We start from the raw sequence: 21409 nt of genomic DNA, 5'->3' as shown, positions 1-21409 counted from the left end.
TATGTTCTTTACGAGAAAAATAAATTTACATTAAAGTATTATGTATCTTATGCAGTTAAACAAAAGTAATAATGAAAAGCTTTGAATTAGATGGGAAACAAATGATTTTACTCCAAAAATGTTATTCACAAGACATTTAGATATTTAAGTTTACCTCGCATAGCTACACTGTTATCATATAAGCATTTTTCCTAATGTTTAAAAAGTTTTCATATATATGTAAAAGCATTAAAGTTGAGCATAAGAATATCACATGATAAAAGTAAATAAATCTTTAGAAAATTTATGAAAATTGTTATAAAATATATAAATTTTATTGCATATAAATAAGTAAGTATTTATAATTTTCCATTAAAGTTAACTCACCTTCATTAAAGACTTGTTGAATAACTTTGCGTTTCTTCTTGAAAGTAAGGGAGTCTTCATCGTATGTAATGGAATCGCTTTTTGGTCTGCGAATACCTATCAAAAATTGTTCTTCTTCTTCATCATGTATTGAATATCGTGGTTTTGATAGTTTCTTAGATTTTAACTTAAAATCTACTTCGTCAGGAGGTAATTCCTCTACGAAATATTCTTCTGGCTCTTCTACATCGTACATAGTGTCTTCAATACTGCTATCATCTCGAATTTCTTCAATAATTGGCCCTTCGCCATCATCATAATCTTGTATTAACTTAATCTTAGCTTCGTCAGCAGCTTCCGAATATGTTTTCTTAATAGGCTTCTTTAGTTTAACGTTTCCTGACATTGAAATTTCTTCTTCTGCGTATGAATCCAAAGCAATATTAAATTCTTGATCTACGTCTTCTTTTGTTTTAGTTGACTTTGCTCGGAATGTAATGTTTTCGACATCAGTAAACTCTGGAATGTCTACGTCCTTTCTTCTACGTCTTAATTTCTTAACAGTATATTCCTGATCCTGTTCTTCCGTAATTTGCAATGGTTTAGGTTTGGGTCGTTTCGATACTACAAATTCTTCAATATCTTCCCCTTCTTCGTACTCTTCTTCTCGTTTTATAGAGAGTTCAGCCTCAGCTTCATCAAAAACTTTTGGTATAATTGGTCGTTTTTTAAGTATGGTTGCTTCTTCTGTTACTCCCTTATTTATTTTTAAAGGTTTTTTAAGTGACAAACTAAATTCCTGCTCTTCATGTTCTTCAAATGTTGGCTCTATTGATTTCTTTGGTTTTCTGCGCATAACAATTGCTTCTTCAATAATTTCTTCCTCCTCAATCTCCACAGGTACTTCTTCAATAACTTCCTTTTGTAGTTGTAATTCATCTGCAGCTTCCTCAATAGTCTTTACTGGTTTCTTCTTCTTTTTTAATGTAACTGCTTCCTCTACTGTTTCTGAGGTCGTAGTTTTTTCTTTTGGTAGCTTCATTTGTACTGAAAATTCTTCTGCTGGAATGTCTTGAACTTCTTTCGGTATTTTTGGTTTAAGAACTACTTCAGCCGTCATTTCTTCATCTTCTTTTGGTTTTTTAGATTTAAGAATGACTTCTTCTTCTACTTCTTCTACTACAGGCTTTTCAAGTTTTTCTTTTTTAGGCTTGATAGTAACAATTTGTTCGTCTGGAATTTCGTCTGGTGTTTTTCTAACTTCTTCAATTTCTTCTACTTCTTCAATTATTGGCTCAGGCGAAATGGGTTGCTCTATTGTTAATTGTAACTCGTTTGATGCTTCTTCTTGTACTGGAACCTTTTGTAACTTTTTAATTATTTTCGCTTCTTGGGAAACTTCTTCCGGTTTCTTCTTTTGAGTTAAAGTAACTTCAACTTCAGGTTCATCAATTAATTTCGGCGTTAAAGGTTTTTTCTTTGGCAATGAAATCTGCTCTTCAGTAACTTTTTCTATTTCTGGCTGAGTTTCATTTAGATTAATTTTATATTCAGGGAAATTTGTTTCTTCTTGAATTACTTTCTCAATTACAGCAGGTTTTTCAATATCTGGAATTGATTCGTCTGCCACTGGCTCTTGAATATCTAGTATTCTTATTTTTTCTGTAATTTCTTCTATTTTTGGTTCAGTAGTTGTTTTCTTTTTAAGTTTTATTTCTTCAGTCGTTTCTTCAGTTGGTTCTTTGGGTTTAATAGTGTATTCTTCTTGTGTCTCATCTGGTGTTATCACCTTCGGCTTCTTTTTAGGTAATTTTACTTCTGCTATATCGCTTGTTTCCAATGGTTTTTCACTTACACTAATTTCATATTCTTTCGGTTTTTCCGGAATTGGCTCTTCTTGTTTGACAGGTATTTCATCTTCTTCAACTTCTTCTACAGTAACAGAACTAATTGGGACTTCTTCTACTACCTTAACTTTAAGTTCTGCAGCAGCCTCCTCAGATTTAATTACCTTTGGCTTCTTTTTAATACTTATTTCGGCATTGGGCTCTTCAATAGTTGGTTCTACTGGTTTAAGAGTATATTCTGCCTCAGGTTCCTCTGCAATTTTTAACTTTTGTTTCTTTTTAGGCAAAGTTACATCTTGTATGTTGATTTCTTCCAATGGTTGGTCACTTACACTAATTTCATATTCTTTCGGTTTTTCCTGAATTGGCTCTTCTTGTTTGACAGGTATTTCATCTTCTTCAACTTCTTCTACAGTTACAGAACTAATTGGGACTTCTTCTACTACCTTAACTTTAAGTTCTGCAGCAGCCTCCTCAGATTTAATTACCTTTGGCTTCTTTTTAATACTTATTTCAGCATTGGGCTCTTCAGTTGGTTCTACTGATTTAAGAGTATATTCTGCCTCAGGTTCCTCTGCAATTTTTAACTTTTGTTTCTTTTTAGGCAAAGTTACATCTGGTATGTTGATTTCTTCCAATGGTTGGTCGCTTACACTAATTTCGTATTCTTTCGGTTTTTCCGGGATTGGCTCTTCTTGTTTGACAGGTATTTCATCTTCTTCAACTTCTTCTACAGTTACAGAACTAATTGGAACTTCTTCCACTACTTTAACTTTAAGTTCTGCAGCAGCCTCCTCAGATTTAATTACCTTTGGCTTCTTTTTAATACTTATTTCGGCATTGGGCTCTTCAATAGTTGGTTCTACTGATTTAAGAGTATATTCTGCCTCAGGTTCCTCTGCAATTTTTAACTTTTGTTTCTTTTTAGGCAAAGTTACATCTTGTATGTTGATTTCTTCCAATGGTTGATCACTTACACTAATTTCATATTCTTTCGGTTTTTCCTGGATTGGCTCTTCTTGTTTGACAGGTATTTCATCTTCTTCAACTTCTTCTACAGTTACAGAACTAATTGGGACCTCTTCCACTACTTTAACTTTAAGTTCTGCAGCAGCCTCTTCAGATTTAATTACCTTTGGCTTCTTTTTAATACTTATTTCAGCATTGGGCTCTTCAGTTGGTTCTACTGACTTAAGAGTATGTTCTGCCTCAGGTTCCTCTGCAATTTTTAACTTTTGTGTCTTTTTAGGCAAAGTTACATCTGGTATGTTGATTTCTTCCAATTGTTGTTCACTTACACTAATTTCATATTCTTTCGGTTTTTCCGGAATTGGCTCTTCTTGTTTGACAGGTATTTCATCTTCTTCAACTTCTTCTACAGTTACAGAACTAATTGGGACCTCTTCCACTACTTTAACTTTAAGTTCTGCAGCAGTCTCCTCAGATTTAATTACCTTTGGCTTCTTTTTAATTCTTACTTCAGCATTGGGCTCTTCAATAGTGGGTTCTACTGACTTAAGAGTATATTCTGCCTCAGGTTCCTCTGCAATTTTTAACTTTTGTTTCTTTTTAGGCAAAGTTACATCTGGTATGTTGATTTCTTCCAATGGTTGGTCACTTACGCTAATTTCATATTCTTTTGGTTTTTCTGGGATTGGCTCTTCTTGTTTGACAGGTATTTCATCTTCTACAACTTCTTCTACAGTTACAGAACTAATTGGGACCTCTTCCACTACTTTAACTTTAAGTTCTGTTGTAGCCTCCTCAGATTTAGTTACTTTTGGCTTCTTTTTAATACTTACTTCAGCAACAATTTCTTCTTTCGTTGGTTCTACTGACTGAATAGTGTATTTTGCTTCTGGTTCCTCAATCGATTTCTGTTTTGGCTTCTTTTTAGATAAGGTAATATTTTCTTCCGGCACCTCAATTTGTTCTAATGGTTGTTCACTTACACTTATCATATATTGCTCCAGTTTTTCCGGTACTGGCTCTATGTGTTGTAAAGGCTCCTCTTGTTCTTTTACTTTCTCTACCGTTTCAGAGCTAGTAGGAACTTCTTCTACCACTGTGACTTTAAGTTCTGCTTCGGCTTGATCGGAATCAGTTATTTTTGGTTTCTTTTTAACACTTAATTTAGCTGTAGGTTCTTCTTCATGTTTCTTAGTAACTAATGTAACAGATTCTTCCGGTTCCTCTTTTACCTGTGGAGTACGTTTTTTCTTCGCAATTTTTATATCTTCTGTACGTATTTCTTCAGATGGTTTCTCTTCTTCTATATCTTTAACCTCATCAATTATCTTAATATTATATTGAATATCTTCTTTTTTAGGTTTCTTCTTGCTTGTTTTAGTTATTTCGATTTCTTCTGGAGCATCAATTGATTTTTCTGGGAATTCTTCTATAATCTTAATACTTTCCTCAATTTCACTGACCTTTGGTTTTTCTGGAAGTTCATCAGTCACCGTAACTTTTAGTTCTACAGTTGTAGTATCTTTTACCTCTTCAGGAATGCTTTCAGATATAGTTATTTCTTTTTCTACAACTTCTTCTTGTGGCTTGTCTTCTTCTATTACTTTTACTTTCAGCTCTGTAAAAGCATCTTCCTTTTCTTTTTTCTTTGGTTTCTTTTGACGAACTTCAACATTTTCAGTTACTTCTTTAATTGGTTCTTTAATTGTTAGTTGAATTTCGGCCTCAGGTTCTTCTGGTTCTTCAAGTTTAGTTTTCAATTTTTTAGATTTTACTACTACTTGATTTATTTCTTCTGGCATGGATTCAGTGATATTATATTGATAATTGGGGCTTTCAGAAATAATGTCATCTTCTACAGTTTTTTCTACCACCGTTTTTTCATCAGTAATGACAGGTTCCGATGGTTTTTCTTCGATAACATCTATTTTATGGTCTTCAGTAGGTTCCTCTTTAGGTTTTTTAGCTTTCTTTTTTGTTTTCTTCTCATCTATAGTTATTTCTTCTTTAATATCTTCGTCAATAATCTTAACTTTTTCGAAAACTTCCTCTTCTTCCGTCAAAGGTACCGTTGATGGTTCTTTTGTAATTTTAGGTTCTTCAGTTGCAACTTCAGGCATAAAGTCGCGTACTTTGTACTGGTAGTTTTCTTCTTCTTGTTTTGTCGTCACATCTTCTGAAGCGATAATTTCTTTAATATCTAAAACTGGAACTTGTATATTTTCTGGGACTGCTTCAGAAACTTTTATGTTAAATTCATTTAATTCTTCTTTTACCTTCTTTTTTGGTTTTTTCGGTTTTACTTCTTTTTGTTCTAGAATTTCTTCAATAGGCTTAGATTCTTGTAATGACACTTTTATTTCTGATTCAACATCCTTATCTTCAATTACTTCTTCAGATTTAATTGAAATTTCAGAAACAGGAGATATTTCCTTCTTCAAATCTTCACTTTCTTTTATGTGTATTTTGTAGCTTTCAGCTTTCATTTCTGGCTCCTTTGTTTCTACTTTAATTTCTTCTGGTACTTCTTTGACGACATCCTTAACAACTGGTACATCTTCCTCAGTTATTTTAACTTCCAAAGTTGCTACATCTTCGTGCTTTTTGATTGGTTTCTTTATTTTCTTTTGCTTAATATCTGTTTTAACTTCAATGATTTCTTGTGGCTGCTCTTCTTTTATTACAAATTCAGCTACATATTCTTCAGGCATTTCTTCTGAAGGTTTCTGTTTTGTTGTAAATACAGCCTCAGTTGGTAGTTCCTCTTCAACTACTTTTTCAATATCTTGATCTACCACTTCTATTTTAAATTCTTTTTCTTTAATTAATTGTTTCTTAACTTTAGGCTTTTTAGGTTTCTCATCTATTGTATCTGTAATTAAATCATCTTTTTTCTCGGGTTCTATTTCAGTTGTTTTGATTTCATAGATCTTTGACTCAGTGACTTTTTCTTCAGGTTCCACATAAGTAGGTTCTTTTTCTTCTTCTTCTTCAACTTCATGTATTATTTCTTCAGGAGCTTCAGATTCAGCAATTGCAAATTCATACGTTTTATGTTTAATTTTTTTAGATTTAGTTTTAGTGGTTACTTCCTCTACTGATTTATTTTCTTCGATTGTGACTTCAGGGACTACTTCTGTTATTTCATTTACTGTAATTGAGTCATCTTTGATTTGTTTTTTCTTTGGCTTCTTTTCTTTAGGAACAATAACTTCATCAACTTGTTCGTCTTTCGACTCTTTTTGGTCCACTGTGACAATTACATCTTCAGGTATAATTTCTGAAACTATACCTTGTTCAGGCACAGTTGTCTCAGTAATTTCCTCTGCTTCATCTTCAACAGGAGTTGTAAGTTTGTATTCATACTCTTCAGGTTTCTCTGGTTTTTGTTTCTTTTTGCGAGTAACGACTTTTTCCTCAATAACTTCTTCTGTTGTTATTTCTTTGGCGTCTATGTCAATAACTTTAACTTGATGTTCCTTTCCAAATTCTTCCGGTTCAATCACAGTTGTTGTAATTTGGTATTCAACAGAAGGCTCTTCTTTTATATCATCTTTGGGTATTTCTTCAATCACCTTTATTTCTGCTAAAGGAGACTCTTTAGTTTTCTTTTTCTTAGTTTTTATTTCTTGTACATCAGTTGATTCCTCTTTTGGTGTTGTTTCGACAATAGTTTCTTCTTCGGCTACAGAAATTTCAAATTCTTTAATATCATCTGGCTCATCTAATAATTCTTTCTTTAACACTTTTTTGTCTTTTGGTTTCTTTTGTTTTTTAATTTCAACTTTTTCAACTGGTGATAATGGTTTACCTTCCACAACTTCATTCGAAACAGGCGTTACATCATCTATTGGTAGCTCTTCTTTATTCAGCTCGAATGGTTTGAGTTTAGTTTCTAATGGAGCTTCTTCAGAACCTTCTCTTGTAGGAATACGCCATTTTACATCCTTTTCTGGTATTTCTTCGACATCCTTAGGTACTCCAGGAACAATATTAGTAATATTTTTTTCCTGTTCAGGTTTTGCTTTTTGTTTTGGCTTGTACTTAGTCTTTGGCTCTTTCTTTGGTTTTGCTGGCTCATCTGGTACATCTAATGGTTCTATTTCTTCTTTTGGATATTCTGGATGATCGAAATCATTTAATTGAAGAGGTTCTAAGACAAATGTAGGTTCTTGTGGTTCTTCCTTATCTTTTTTCTCAGGAATTTCAGTTATTTTCTTAGGTTTCTTTAGCGGAATTTCTTCTACTTCACTAAGTTTTTCAGGAATTTTTTTAAGATTTATACTCTCCGGTTGTTCTTCTATTAAAGGTTTCTTTTTCCCTTTACCAATTTTAAGTGGTACCTGATCCTTTTTATCATCGGATTTTTCTGGTTTTTCAGGTTTCTGGTACAATAACTTTTCTTGTTCTTCATCGTCGCTACTAATGTATTTCTCATATTTTTCAAGTTCGGGTTTTTCTAAATTATCCTTAATTCGTTTTATTTTTTTAGGTTTGTATGGCTTGAATTTAAGAAGTTCTTCTGCTTCATCAATATTGCGGGATAAGTCACCGCTTGCTCTTACGGCACCAATTTCCGTTATTTTTGGTATGAGTGCTACAGGTGGGTATTCTACCAATACCATACGACTTTTAAGTCTGAACTTTGGTAGTTGTGATGGTTGCTCTTCAATAGGCTTTTCTTTGCGTTTTGAAGGCTTTAATTTAATCATTTGTGGAATTTCAGCAGCCTCAACGACAATCATTTTTGTAGGCTTTTGCTCTCTGCGCTCGATCTTTATTGGTTCCAAGTTACTAAATTCTGGCTTAAGTTTCTTTGGTTTTTCAAAATCAATTTTTTCGTACTTTTCAAGTTCCGTCTTTTCAATTTCTTGTTCAATCAATTTCTGAATAACTAAATCGTGGTCTTCAGTCTTCTTTTTCACGGCTTTTCGTGTCTTTTTGGTTTTAACTGTTTCTTTTTGTTCTTCTTTGGGCACAACAATATTTTCCTCTTCTTCTTCCACAATATCAATTGGATGAGACACTTCTGATTTGGGCACAAATTCTTCGATAACCTTAACCTGCGGCAAATAATCCACTTCATCTTTTTCTTCTTCATATATTGGTTCTTCCTCGATTAAATTTATTGTATAATTCTTTTGTGGTTCCGCAATGATTTCCTCGCCTATTTCAAAAATAACTGCATTAGAATTAAAATAGCATAAAATTGTACAATAGTTAATTTATTTAGCGAAAAATTTGTGATTTTATTTTCCAAAATTTTGGGTAAAGTATAAAAATTGCAAAAATATACAGCTGAATACTTATAATATGAGATTTAATTGAAATTGAAGTTCGAAGAGGACGTTGTTGTTAGGTAAACAGAGCTGGACATATACGAAAATTAATGGGTGTAGAAGACAACAAATTTGCGGATGTAGGACAGATACATTTGAAACATAAAAGACAAGTCACATATGTTAATTCATTTTAAATTTATTTATTCAAAAAGCGTTTTCCTATTTTAATTATTAATTAACAAGCAATACGGACAAATAATCGATCGGCAGAGGAAAGTAAACGATAGGATAAGCTAAAACATGGCAATCTCCAACTCTAAATTCATATTAATTAAGCGGTCTTTCGTGTAAGTAGTTAAGCGATTTAATTTTGATTTTATAATTAAGACTTTTAATTCGAAAGGTACTCAATATAGAAGACATAAGCTTGCAAATAACATATTTAACTGATGATATTGCAAATTGCAATTCTCTAACTAATAATTAAAATTACTATCAATTTTTTTTTTATTTGCTTTAAATTGGAAGTGTGAAAAAAAATTAATCTTAAAATTTATTATAATAACTATTGTATGTCAGTGCATGTTGTGTAGCAAAGCATTAGTTTTAACTTTTTCTAATGACTTAATCTCAGATGTAACATTGCAGAAGGAAGACAGGAAGGATGTAAAATAAAGAATACAAGTTTAAAATTTCTGCTCAAAGAAAAAATTGCACAGGAAGAAAAATGGCAGTAAAGGTAGTTGCTTATAGTTTGTTTTAACAAGAGGAAGACGCCGGCGAGCTTCTGCGATAAACTTACTTGTTTCAACAGACAAAATTTTTTCAATTGGTTTATGTTTTATTGTTTTTGGTTTAGTTTTTGTTTTTTCCGGTGATGGTTTATCCACAGTTTCTGATGGAATTTGTTTAGTGTCCTCTGGCTGTGCGCTTTGTTGAGCATGTACTGGTGTCTCGATTTGAATGGGTATATCAGTAGTTTTGACAGTGTCTTTCATTTTAGGTGTTGGTGTGTCTTTAGATTTTGTGGTAACATCGGATGTTATATCGAATTTTTCAATATCTTTTACATCCGCTGTTTCTACAATTACTTGTTCAGTTGGTGCGTGTTCTTTGTCTTTTGGTTTTTTGTCTAACATTTCTATTTTTTCCTCGCTAACAGTTGCATTCTCTAAGAGTGTGTATACATTGTCTACATTTGTCTGTTCTATTTTTTCATCACTAACTGTTCCATTCTCTAAGTGTATCTTATCAATGTCAGAATTGTCAGGAGTCTTTTGAGTGTCGCCTTCATTGAGTACAACGTCAATTTCAAATACCTCAGTGTCTGAATCGTCTTTTTTAGTTTTAGGTGTTGTTTTAGTTTTAGATTTACGTTTCGGTTTCATTTCATCCTTTTCAGTGTCAATTGCAGTAGGAGTTTCTGGAAGCAATTCTAAAATGTTTACTTTATGTTCTTCGCACTCTATTGTTTTTAGTTCTTTAGTTTGTGTGATAGTATCAATAGATTGTGCAGTTTGTTCTGGTATCTTATCTATTGTTTCTTCAGAAACTCGTATCTTAGATTCATTGAATTCTAATTTGTCTCCCGTTGGTTCATCCCTTTCTATTATTTCTTCAGAAATGCCTATTTTAAATTCCACTGCATTTAATGAATCCTCATTTTGTTCTTCTATTTCTGAATCGGTTTTTTGATCTGTAGTTTCTACAGGTTTTGGTTTCTTTGTTTTAACTTTGACTGGTTTCAAGGGTTGCTCTACTTTGTCGACTTCATCTTTCACCGGTGAAAATTCGAATTTTTCATAAGACTCAAGTTTAGTTTTGGGTATATCTTCTTCAATTAGTTTTTGTATGTAAGAATGAAGATCATCACGTTCATGTTCTGTTTTTATTTTCTTTAATACTCTTTTAGGTGTTTTCTTAGTTTCCTCAGGGTTATATTCTAGAATTGTAACTTCAGATTCTGGTTGATCAATTTTCTTGACTTCAATTATTTCTATAATTTTCTCTGTTGGGCCATGTTGACGCTTTATTTTTTTCTTTGTTGTGACTTGTGTTTGTATGTTACCATCTTCATCTTTTACTTCGTCAACTTCTGTTTTACTCTCGATAACATTTATTCTGAAATCTTCTTTAGTTTCTGGTTTTTCAGTTTCTGTTGATATAATGTCAAAAGGTTCAACGTTTTCAATTAATTCTTGTTGTGGAATATCTTTTAGTGTAAATTTATAAGATTTGTCTTCAATTATTTTAGTTTCTGGTATGATTTTAATTGTTTCATCTGTTTTTTCATCCTTATGAACTTTTGGAGTATCTTCCGTAGATAAAACATTTATCAAATACTCTGCATCAGTCTTTTTTATAGAAGGCTTCCTTTCATCACTCTCCTCGAGAAGTTTTGGTTGGTTATTGACGTTTTGATCGTCTATTAAGCTTTCCTTCAATTTTATTTCATATTGTGTTTCGTCATATTTATCGGTTACAGGAGATATTTCCGATTCTAATGGAATTGCTTCATGAATTTCTTCTATAGGCTCATCTACTTCGATGTCATTTTCTTTTGCTTTGTGCTTTTTAGACGAATGAATTTTCTTTTTATCATTGGGTTTACGAGCTAAAGGAGCTTCTATGTTATCTTTTGCAGTGGCGTGTTGATCTGCTAATTCTTCAATAACACTTGTTATATATTCCTTTACTTTTTCAGTTGGTACTTTGATATGTTTTTTAGAGATCTTATAATCTGCATCTTTTGGCTCAGATTTTTTGTTTTCAAAAGTATCCTCAAACTCTACAATTGTAACTTCTGATATTGGCTCTTCTTTATTCGCCACTTCAGAAATTTCAAATGTATATTCCTTTGAACCCTTGTTGACCTTGATTTTTTTCTTCTTAACAATTTTTTCTTTTATTTCACCAGTAGGAGTGGTTTCTTTCACTAAATTAACAGATTCGTCAAATTCTCTTATTAGAGTTGAATACGGAACATCAGACATCTCTTCTAATTGCGGTTTCTCCAAATCTTTTTTCTCGTCTGAATCTGTATGATCAAATTGCAAAGGCTGTACCTGTTCTTCATTTATTTTATATTTGAAATATTCAGCTGATTCCGGTTCCGACTGCGAATTTTCCTCACTTTCCGGTTTTTGTATATCCTCTTTATCAACACATGCTGGTTCTTCGCTTTCTATATCAAATTCATGAACCGTAACTGTTTGACCATCAGCTGCAGGAATAATTTTTTTATGATGCTTTTTAACCTTTTTTAGTTTGGGCTTGGAAGTGATTGTTGTTGGTTCATATTGTTCAAGTTCGGTTTTCTTAATATCCAGTTCTATAAGTTCATTAATATAATTTTCAAAAGTATCTTCTTTTGTTTGTGGTTTCGGTTTTTTGAATCTTTTAACAATTTTTTCTTTTTCAGTGCTTTCCATTTGAGATGCATCGAGGGGTAGTGATTCCGTAACTGTCATAGTAAAATTGGATTCTGGTAAGTTGTCATCATAAGTTTCTACTATATTTATTACATATTCCTGTGGTCCTACTGTTTTCTTAAACTTTCGTTTAATTGTTGTATGTTTTACGATATCACCATTGTTATCTATAAGATTTGTTTCAATAACCTCTGGTAGTGACTCCGTTAAGCGAATTTTGAAATTTATGTCTTCATCTTTTGACACAAGTTCACCTTTTTTAGGTTTTTTAGACTTTTTAGGTTGTTTACTAGTAGCAAGTAACTTCTCCTCTTCACTAATACCTTTTTTAACTGGTTCTTCATTAGAAATATCTTCCACTAATGTGGTTTTATAGAAAATATCTTCATCGATAACGTTGTCATCTGTTAGTTTTTCTTGAGGACCTAATTCAGTCAATCTAGAAAGTTCGCCACAATTTCGCTGAGCCGTTAAGTCGGTTATAGCTGGTTTAAAGCAATAAGGTGCGTAAGGAATGAAGTTTATCCAACTTTTAAGCTTCAGTCGAGCAAAGGAAGCCTCCTGTTTTTTTGGCTTCTTTTCTACAGCTCTCTGTTTAGGAGTTTTTAACTTAAGCATTTGCGGAAACTCAGCAACAGAAGTAATACGAACTGGTGCTCCTTTTTTCAAATCAACTTTTTCTACTTTAAGAGCTACCAATTTTGGTTTTGAAGATAATTGCTCTGCTTTTTGAGGTAATTCAATATTAAGTCGCTTATATTCTTGTAAGGTAGTTTTTGGTATCTCTTGATGAATAAGAAACTGAATATAATCTTCCAAATCATCCTTTTTAATACTTTTACTAGATTTCTTTGATTTGACTTTAACCTTTTTGGGTACGGTTTCCGATAATGTGACTTCGTAGTTATCTTCAGAAACATCTGGCTTTTCTTTTAATATTTTCTTCCTACGCGGTAAATCTTCAACTGTAACTGTAGTTTCAGGTTGTTTGTCATCTTCTTGAACAGTTTCAATTTTCGTAACTTCTTGTTTGTCACCCTTGACTTTCTTGATGACACGAGTACGAATAGTTTTCTTTTTGGGTGTACCATCTTCTGCAATTGATTCAATAACACGAACTTCTTCCGGAACTTCTTGTATTTGTTCTGGCCGTTTCTCTTCAGCAGGTATTTCTTTAACTGTTACTGTGGTTTCAGGTTGTTTGTCATCTTCTTGAACAGTTTCAATTTTCGTAACTTCTTGTTTGTCACCCTTGACTTTCTTGATGACACGAGTACGAATAGTTTTCTTTTTGGGTGTACCATCTTCTGCAATTGATTCAATAACACGAACTTCTTCCGGAACTTCTTGTATTTGTTCCGGTTTTTCTTCTTCAGCAGGTATTTCTTCAACCGTAACTGTTGTTTCAGGTTGTTTGTCATCTTCTTGAACAGTTTCAATTTTCGTAACTTCTTGTTTGTCACCCTTAACTTTCTTAATGACGCGAGTACGAATAGTTTTCTTTTTGGGTTTACCATCTTCTGCGATTGATTCAATAACACGAACTTCTTCCGGAACTTCTTGTATTTGTTCTGGTTTTTCTTCTTCAGCGGGGCTTTCTTCAACTGTAACTGTTGTTTCAGGTTGTTTGTCATCTTCTTGAACAGTTTCAATTTTCGTAACTTCTTGTTTGTCACCCTTAACTTTCTTGATGACACGAGTACGAATAGTTTTCTTTTTGGGTTTACCATCTTCTGCAATTGATTCAATAACACGAACTTCTTCCGGAACTTCTTGTATTTGTTCTGGTTTTTCTTCTTCAGCGGGGCTTTCTTTAACTGTAACTGTTGTTTCAGGTTGTTTGTCATCTTCTTGAACAGTTTCAATTTTCGTAACTTCTTGTTTGTCACCCTTGACTTTCTTGATGACACGAGTACGAATAGTTTTCTTTTTGGGTGTACCATCTTCTGCAATTGATTCAATAACACGAACTTCTTCCGGAACTTCTTGTATTTGTTCTGGTTTTTCTTCTTCAGCAGGTCTTTCTTCAACTGTAACTGTTGTTTCAGGTTGTTTGTCATCTTCTTGAACAGTTTCAATTTTCGTAACTTCTTGTTTGTCACCCTTGACTTTCTTGATGACACGAGTACGATTAGTTTTCTTTTTGGGTGTACCATCTTCTGCGATGGATTCAATAACACGAACTTCTTCCGGAACTTCTTGTATTTGTTCTGGTAGTTCTTCCTCGACTGGTATTTCTTCAACTGTAACTGTTGTTTCAGGTTGTTTGTCATCTTCTTGAACAGTTTCAATTTTCGTAACTTCTTGTTTGTCACCCTTAACTTTCTTAATGACACGAGTACGAATAGTTTTCTTTTTCGGTTTACCATCTTCTGCGATTGATTCAATAACACGAACTTCTTCCGGAACTTCTTGTATTTGTTCTGGCTGTTCTTCTTCAGCAGGACTTTCTTCAACTGTTACTGTTGTTTCAGGTTGTTTGTCATCTTCTTGAATAGTTTCAATTTTCGTAACTTCTTGTTTGTCACCCTTAACTTTCTTAATGACACGAGTACGAATAGTTTTCTTTTTCGGTTTACCATCTTCTGCGATTGATTCAATAACACGAACTTCTTCCGGAACTTCTTGTATTTGTTCTGGTTTTTCTTCTTCAGCAGGACTTTCTTCAACTGTAACTGTTGTTTCAGGTTGTTTGTCATCTTCTTGAACAGTTTCAATTTTCGTAACTTCTTGTTTGTCACCCTTAACTTTCTTAATGACACGAGTACGAATAGTTTTCTTTTTCGGTTTACCATCTTCCGCGATTGATTCAATAACACGAACTTCTTCCGGAACTTCTTGTATTTGTTCTGGTTTTTCCTCTTCAGCAGGAGTTTCTTCAACTGTAACTGTTGTTTCAGGTTGTTTGTCATCTTCTTGAACAGTTTCAATTTTCGTAACTTCTTGTTTGTCACCCTTAACTTTCTTAATGACACGAGTACGAATAGTTTTCTTTTTCGGTTTACCATCTTCTGCGATGGATTCAATAACACGAACTTCTTCCGGAACTTCTTGTATTTGTTCTGGTTTTTCTTCTTCGGCTGGTGTTTCTTCAACTGTAACTGTTGTTTCAGGTTGTTTGTCATCTTCTTGAACAGTTTCAATTTTTGTAACTTCTTGTTTGTCACCCTTAACTTTCTTAATGACACGAGTACGAATAGTTTTCTTTTTCGGTTTACCATCTTCTGCGATGGATTCAATAACACGAACTTCTTCCGGAACTTCTTGTATTTGTTCTGGTTTTTCTTCTTCAGCAGGACTCTGTTCAACTGTAACTGTTGTTTCAGGTTGTTTGTCATCTTCTTGAACAGTTTCAATTTTTGTAACTTCTTGTTTGTCACCCTTAACTTTCTTAATGACACGAGTACGAATAGTTTTCTTTTTGGGTGTACCATCTTCTGCGATTGATTCAATAACACGAACTTCTTCCGGAACTTCTTGTATTTGTTCTGGTAGTTCTTCCTCGACTGGTATTTCTTCAACCGTAACTGTAGTTTCAGGTTGTTTGTCATCTTCTTGAATAGTTTCAATTTTCGTAACTTCTTGTTTGTCACCCTTAACTTTCTTAATGACACGAGTACGAATAGTTTTCTTTTTCGGTTTTCCATCTTCTGTAATTGATTCAATAACACGAACTTCTTCAGGAACTTCTTGTATTTGTTCTGGTTTTTCTTCTTCAACGGGGCTTTCTTCAACCGTAACTGTTGTTTCAGGTTGTTTGTCATCTTCTTGAACAGTTTCAATTTTCGTAACTTCTTGTTTGTCACCCTTAATTTTCTTAATGACACGAGTACGAATAGTTTTCTTTTTCGGTTTACCATCTTCTGCGATTGATTCAATAACACGAACTTCTTCCGGAACTTCTTGTATTTGTTCTGGTTTTTCTTCTTCAGCAGGACTTTGTTCAACTGTAACTGTTGTTTCAGGTTGTTTGTCATCTTCTTGAACAGTTTCAATTTTCGTAACTTCTTGTTTGTCACCCTTAACTTTTTTAATGTACGTGTACGTATAGTTTTTTTTTTCGGTTTACTGTCTTTTGCGTTTGGTTCTGTAATTGATCTTTCTGGAATTTCTGTATTTGTCTGGTTTTGTTTTCTTGTCTTTCTTGTCCGTCGTTGTAGGTGTTTGTGATTTCTTAAGATTTGTTTCGTAGTCTTTTTGGGACCCAACCTATGTCGGCGAATCTTTTTGTTTTTCTGTTTTTCTTCTGCGTTTCGAAAGTTCTTGTGTGTTTTTGTTTTTTTGTTTTTGTTGTTTGTGGTGTTTCATCATCTGGTTCTATGATAGTGTACTCTTTGCTGTCTTGGTCTGTGCAAGAGAAAATTTATCTTGAAGTTAGCTCCATTCTAACTTTTATGTTTAAAGAAAGGTTTATAGCTTTGTTAAATACGTTTGGTGTACATTAATTTACGATATGTTTACCTTTGTATAACTCAATGGTTTGATGGATTTACAGATTTCATATTTGATTTAGTAAATATATACGAATATAAAATATGTGTTCAAAACTATTGGTTAGCTTATACCATATATTAACGTAAAAGTTTTATAAATATAAATTTAGTCTTTAATTAATTTTGCGGTACAAATAAGAACTTATAAGTTTTAATAGCAATTAAATTTATACGGTTCCTAAGAAGATATTCCTTTTCATTATTTGTTCTCTTGTAAATAGTTTATTCCTCTTTAAATAATGTCTTTTTTTAAAATAAATTTGCGCATTCACATGTATATAAATATATTTATTATATTATATATAGGTGTTTTAGCAAATATATTTGTATATGTTGTATTTTTATGTATAAAACGAATAGATTTGTGTTCTGAATAAACGTTTCATAAGAGAAACAAAATGTAATCTTACGTGAAAATATAGAAGATGAAATTTAAAGAAAATAGTTAATTCACCTGGAGTATCCATGACTTCGGTAATTTGAACATTTGTAGGGACAGTTGAAATACTTTCTGGCATTTGTTCATTATCGCTGAGCACTTCCTCAACTAACACGTCTTCATCCTGCGTAACTTTTTTATTTTCTGTCTGAATTATTGTTTCGCCTTCTTCGTTTTGAACTGATTTAAATGTAGTAATGAAAATTGGTGTATCCGACTCAGTGTTTTGTAATTTTTGTTTTTTCTCTGTTTGAATTTTAATGTTTAGACAAAAATTGATAAATAAATATGAAATTTCGAGAAAGGTAGATTAAAACAATTCAATTTAAGCGTAGTTATATAAATAACTAAAGAAAGATCAATGATAGAATAGAACAACGAAAAACGAATTAAATTTGCTTAAAGATAGTTGTTCAAAATTGTATGTAACTAATGATACGTTAATGAGAAGTAAATATGTGTATAGTGTATGTGTGTTATCTTACCCCTATGTTTTGATTTTGGTTTTTGAGTTTCATCATCTAGTAAACTTATGTCAATAATATCTGATATGTTTTCATCACTAACCACACGAACTATTGAAAAAGGTACTTTTCCTTCTTCTTCAATAGTTTGTATTTGATATATTTCAGGTTGTTCAGTATTCATTTTTTTGAATGTTCTGGTTTTAGTGACTTTCTTTTTCATTTTTTTGTCTTCATCTATTGTATCTGATTCAACAATCTTGCTTGGCAGCTCTATAATAGGTGTTGCCTCTATTAAAAATTCTTCTGATGGAACAACTTCTTCTTCAACTGAGGTATGCACTTTATCATCGTCAATAATAATTTGCAGTGTAATTAACTCATCATTGCCATCATCGATATGTTTTTTAAAGCTTCGCGTTTTAACCTTTTTTTGTTTTATTTTACCATCTGACGTTTTTTCATCAATAACGGAACTTTGTTCAGGATATTCAACTGTTAAAATGGGTCCGAATGTGTCAGCATCTGATTTTGGCTCTTCGCTTACAGTTACAGAAAACTGCGGCTTCTCATCATTTATCTGTACCGAATCGATTTCAGTAACCTCGACAACATTTTCTTTCGGTTTCTTGAAAACTCTCTTTTTGGTTTTTATGATTTTAGACTCTTCTCCATCATCAAATATTTGCTGGGAAACTATTTCTGGCAATTCGAAAACAGGATTAATTTTTTCTTCAATAACTTCAGGAAATGGTGCATTAAACTCCTCAACTGTAACTTTAGTAACAGGCAATTTTTCAAACTCTTCTGTAGTTTGTATTTTGGTAATTTCCATCTTCGCGCCTTTCACTTTTTTGATTATCTTAGTCTTAATTACGGTTTTTGTAGGCGTTCCATCCTCTTTTTGCGAAATAATTATAGATTTTTGTTCCGGCAACTCCACTATGAATTCATCATCTGAAGGCTTTTTAATACGAACAGTTTTTTTAAGTTTAAGAGGATATCCTTTGAAATCCTCTTTAATTTCAGAATCTACTTCAGCAGGAATTTCTTCAACCGTAACTGTTGTTTCAGGTTGTTTGTCATCTTCTTGAACAGTTTCAATTTTCGTAACTTCTTGTTTGTCACCCTTAACTTTCTTAATGACACGAGTACGAATAGTTTTCTTTTTCGGTTTACCATCTTCCGCGATTGATTCAATAACACGAACTTCTTCCGGAACTTCTTGTATTTGTTCTGGCTGTTCTTCTTCAGCAGGAATTTCTTCAACCGTTACTGTGGTCTCAGGTTGTTTGTCATCTTCTTGAATAGTTTCAATTTTCGTAACTTCTTGTTTGTCACCCTTAACCTTCTTAATGACACGAGTACGAATAGTTTTCTTTTTCGGTTTACCATCTTCCGCAATTGATTCAATAACTCGAACTTCTTCCGGAACTTCTTGTATTTGTTCTGGTTTTTCTTCTTCAACGGGGCTTTCTCAACTGTAACTGTTGTTTCAGGTTGTTTGTCATCTTCTTGAACAGTTTCAATTTTCGTAACTTCTTGTTTGTCACCCTTAACTTTCTTAATGACACGAGTACGAATAGTTTTCTTTTTCGGTGTACCATCTTCCGCAATTGATTCAATAATACGAACTTCTTCCGGAACTTCTTGTATTTGTTCTGGTTTTTCTTCTTCAACAGGACTTTCTTCAACCGTAACTGTTGTTTCAGGTTGTTTGTCATCTTCTTGAACAGTTTCAATTTTCGTAACTTCTTGTTTGTCACCCTTGACTTTCTTGATGACACGAGTACGATTAGTTTTCTTTTTGGGTGTACCATCTTCTGCGATGGATTCAATAACACGAACTTCTTCCGGAACTTCTTGTATTTGTTCTGGTAGTTCTTCCTCGACTGGTATTTCTTCAACTGTAACTGTTGTTTCAGGTTGTTTGTCATCTTCTTGAACAGTTTCAATTTTCGTAACTTCTTGTTTGTCACCCTTAACTTTCTTGATGACACGAGTACGAATAGTTTTCTTTTTCGGTTTACCATCTTCTGCAATTGATTCAATAACACGAACTTCTTCCGCGACTTCTTGTATTGTTCTTGGCTGTTCTTTCTTCAACAGGGCTTTTCTTCAACCGTAACTGTTGTTTCAGGTTGTTTGTCATCTTCTTGAACAGTTTCAATTTTCGTAACTTCTTGTTTGTCACCCTTAACTTTCTTAATGACACGAGTACGAATAGTTTTCTTTTTCGGTTTACCATCTTCCGCGATTGATTCAATAACACGAACTTCTTCCGGAACTTCTTGTATTTGTTCTGGCTGTTCTTCTTCAGCAGGAATTTCTTCAACCGTTACTGTGGTCTCAGGTTGTTTGTCATCTTCTTGAATAGTTTCAATTTTCGTAACTTCTTGTTTGTCACCCTTAACCTTCTTAATGACACGAGTACGAATAGTTTTCTTTTTCGGTTTACCATCTTCCGCAATTGATTCAATAACTCGAACTTCTTCCGGAACTTCTTGTATTTGTTCTGGTTTTTCTTCTTCAACGGGGCTTTCTTCAACTGTAACTGTTGTTTCAGGTTGTTTGTCATCTTCTTGAACAGTTTCAATTTTCGTAACTTCTTGTTTGTCACCCTTAACTTTCTTAATGACACGAGTACGAATAGTTTTCTTTTTCGGTGTACCATCTTCCGCAATTGATTCAATAATACGAACTTCTTCCGGAACTTCTTGTATTTGTTCTGGTTTTTCTTCTTCAACAGGACTTTCTTCAACCGTAACTGTTGTTTCAGGTTGTTTGTCATCTTCTTGAACAGTTTCAATTTTCGTAACTTCTTGTTTGTCACCCTTGACTTTCTTGATGACACGAGTACGATTAGTTTTCTTTTTGGGTGTACCATCTTCTGCGATGGATTCAATAACACGAACTTCTTCCGGAACTTCTTGTATTTGTTCTGGTAGTTCTTCCTCGACTGGTATTTCTTCAACTGTAACTGTTGTTTCAGGTTGTTTGTCATCTTCTTGAACAGTTTCAATTTTCGTAACTTCTTGTTTGTCACCCTTAACTTTCTTGATGACACGAGTACGAATAGTTTTCTTTTTCGGTTTACCATCTTCTGCAATTGATTCAATAACACGAACTTCTTCAGGAACTTCTTGTATTTCTTCTGGCTGTTCTTCTTCAGCAGGGCTTTCTTCAACCGTAACTGTTGTTTCAGGTTGTTTGTCATCTTCTTGAACAGTTTCAATTTTTGTAACTTCTTGTTTGTCACCCTTAACTTTCTTAATGACACGAGTACGAATAGTTTTCTTTTTGGGTGTACCATCTTCTGCAATTGATTCAATAACCCGAACTTCTTCCGGAACTTCTTGTATTTGTTCTGGTTTTTCCTCTTCAGCAGGACTTTCTTCAACCGTAACTGTTGTTTCAGGTTGTTTGTCATCTTCTTGAACAGTTTCAATTTTCGTTACTTCTTGTTTGTCACCCTTAACCTTCTTAATGACACGAGTACGAATAGTTTTCTTTTTCGGTTTACCATCTTCTGCGATTGATTCAATAACACGAACTTCTTCCGGAACTTCTTGTATTTGTTCTGGTTTTTCCTCTTCAGCAGGAATTTCTTCAACAGTAACTGTTGTTTCAGGTTGTTTGTCATCTTCTTGAACAGTTTCAATTTTCGTAATTTCTTGTTTGTCACCCTTAACCTTCTTAATGACACGAGTACGAATAGTTTTCTTTTTCGGTTTACCATCTTCCGCGATTGATTCAATAATACGAACTTCTTCCGGAACTTCTTGTATTTGTTCTGGATTTTCCTCTTCAGCAGGTATTTCTTCAACCGTAACTGTTGTTTCGGGTTGTTTGTCGTCTTCTTGAACAGTTTCAATTTTCGTAACTTCTTGTTTGTCACCCTTAACTTTCTTGATGACACGAGTCCGAATTGTTTTCTTTTTCGGTTTTCCATCTTCTGCAATTGATTCAATAACTCGAACTTCTTCCGGAACTTCTTGTATTTGTTCTGGTTTTTCCTCTTCAGCAGGTATTTCTTCAACCGTAACTGTAGTTTCGGGTTGTTTGTCTTCTTCTTGAACAGTTTCAATTTTCGTAACTTCTTGTTTGTCACCCTTAACTTTCTTAATGACACGAGTACG

At 33.3% G+C, this 21409-nt stretch overlaps 1 pseudogene; it reads right to left on the bottom strand.

Annotated features, from left to right (window-relative positions):
* Positions 1-21403, bottom strand: part of LOC119669293 — a 29776-nt pseudogene extending 8373 nt beyond the window's left edge.
* Between the last annotated feature and the right edge of the window lie 6 nt (positions 21404-21409).

This window comes from Teleopsis dalmanni, chromosome 1 (assembly GCF_002237135.1).
Source record: "Teleopsis dalmanni isolate 2A chromosome 1, ASM223713v2, whole genome shotgun sequence".
In the NCBI taxonomy this organism is placed as follows: Eukaryota; Metazoa; Arthropoda; class Insecta; order Diptera; family Diopsidae; genus Teleopsis; species Teleopsis dalmanni.
The sequence above is the reverse complement of the archived record's forward strand: the minus strand, read 5'-3'. Positions and strand labels throughout refer to the sequence as shown.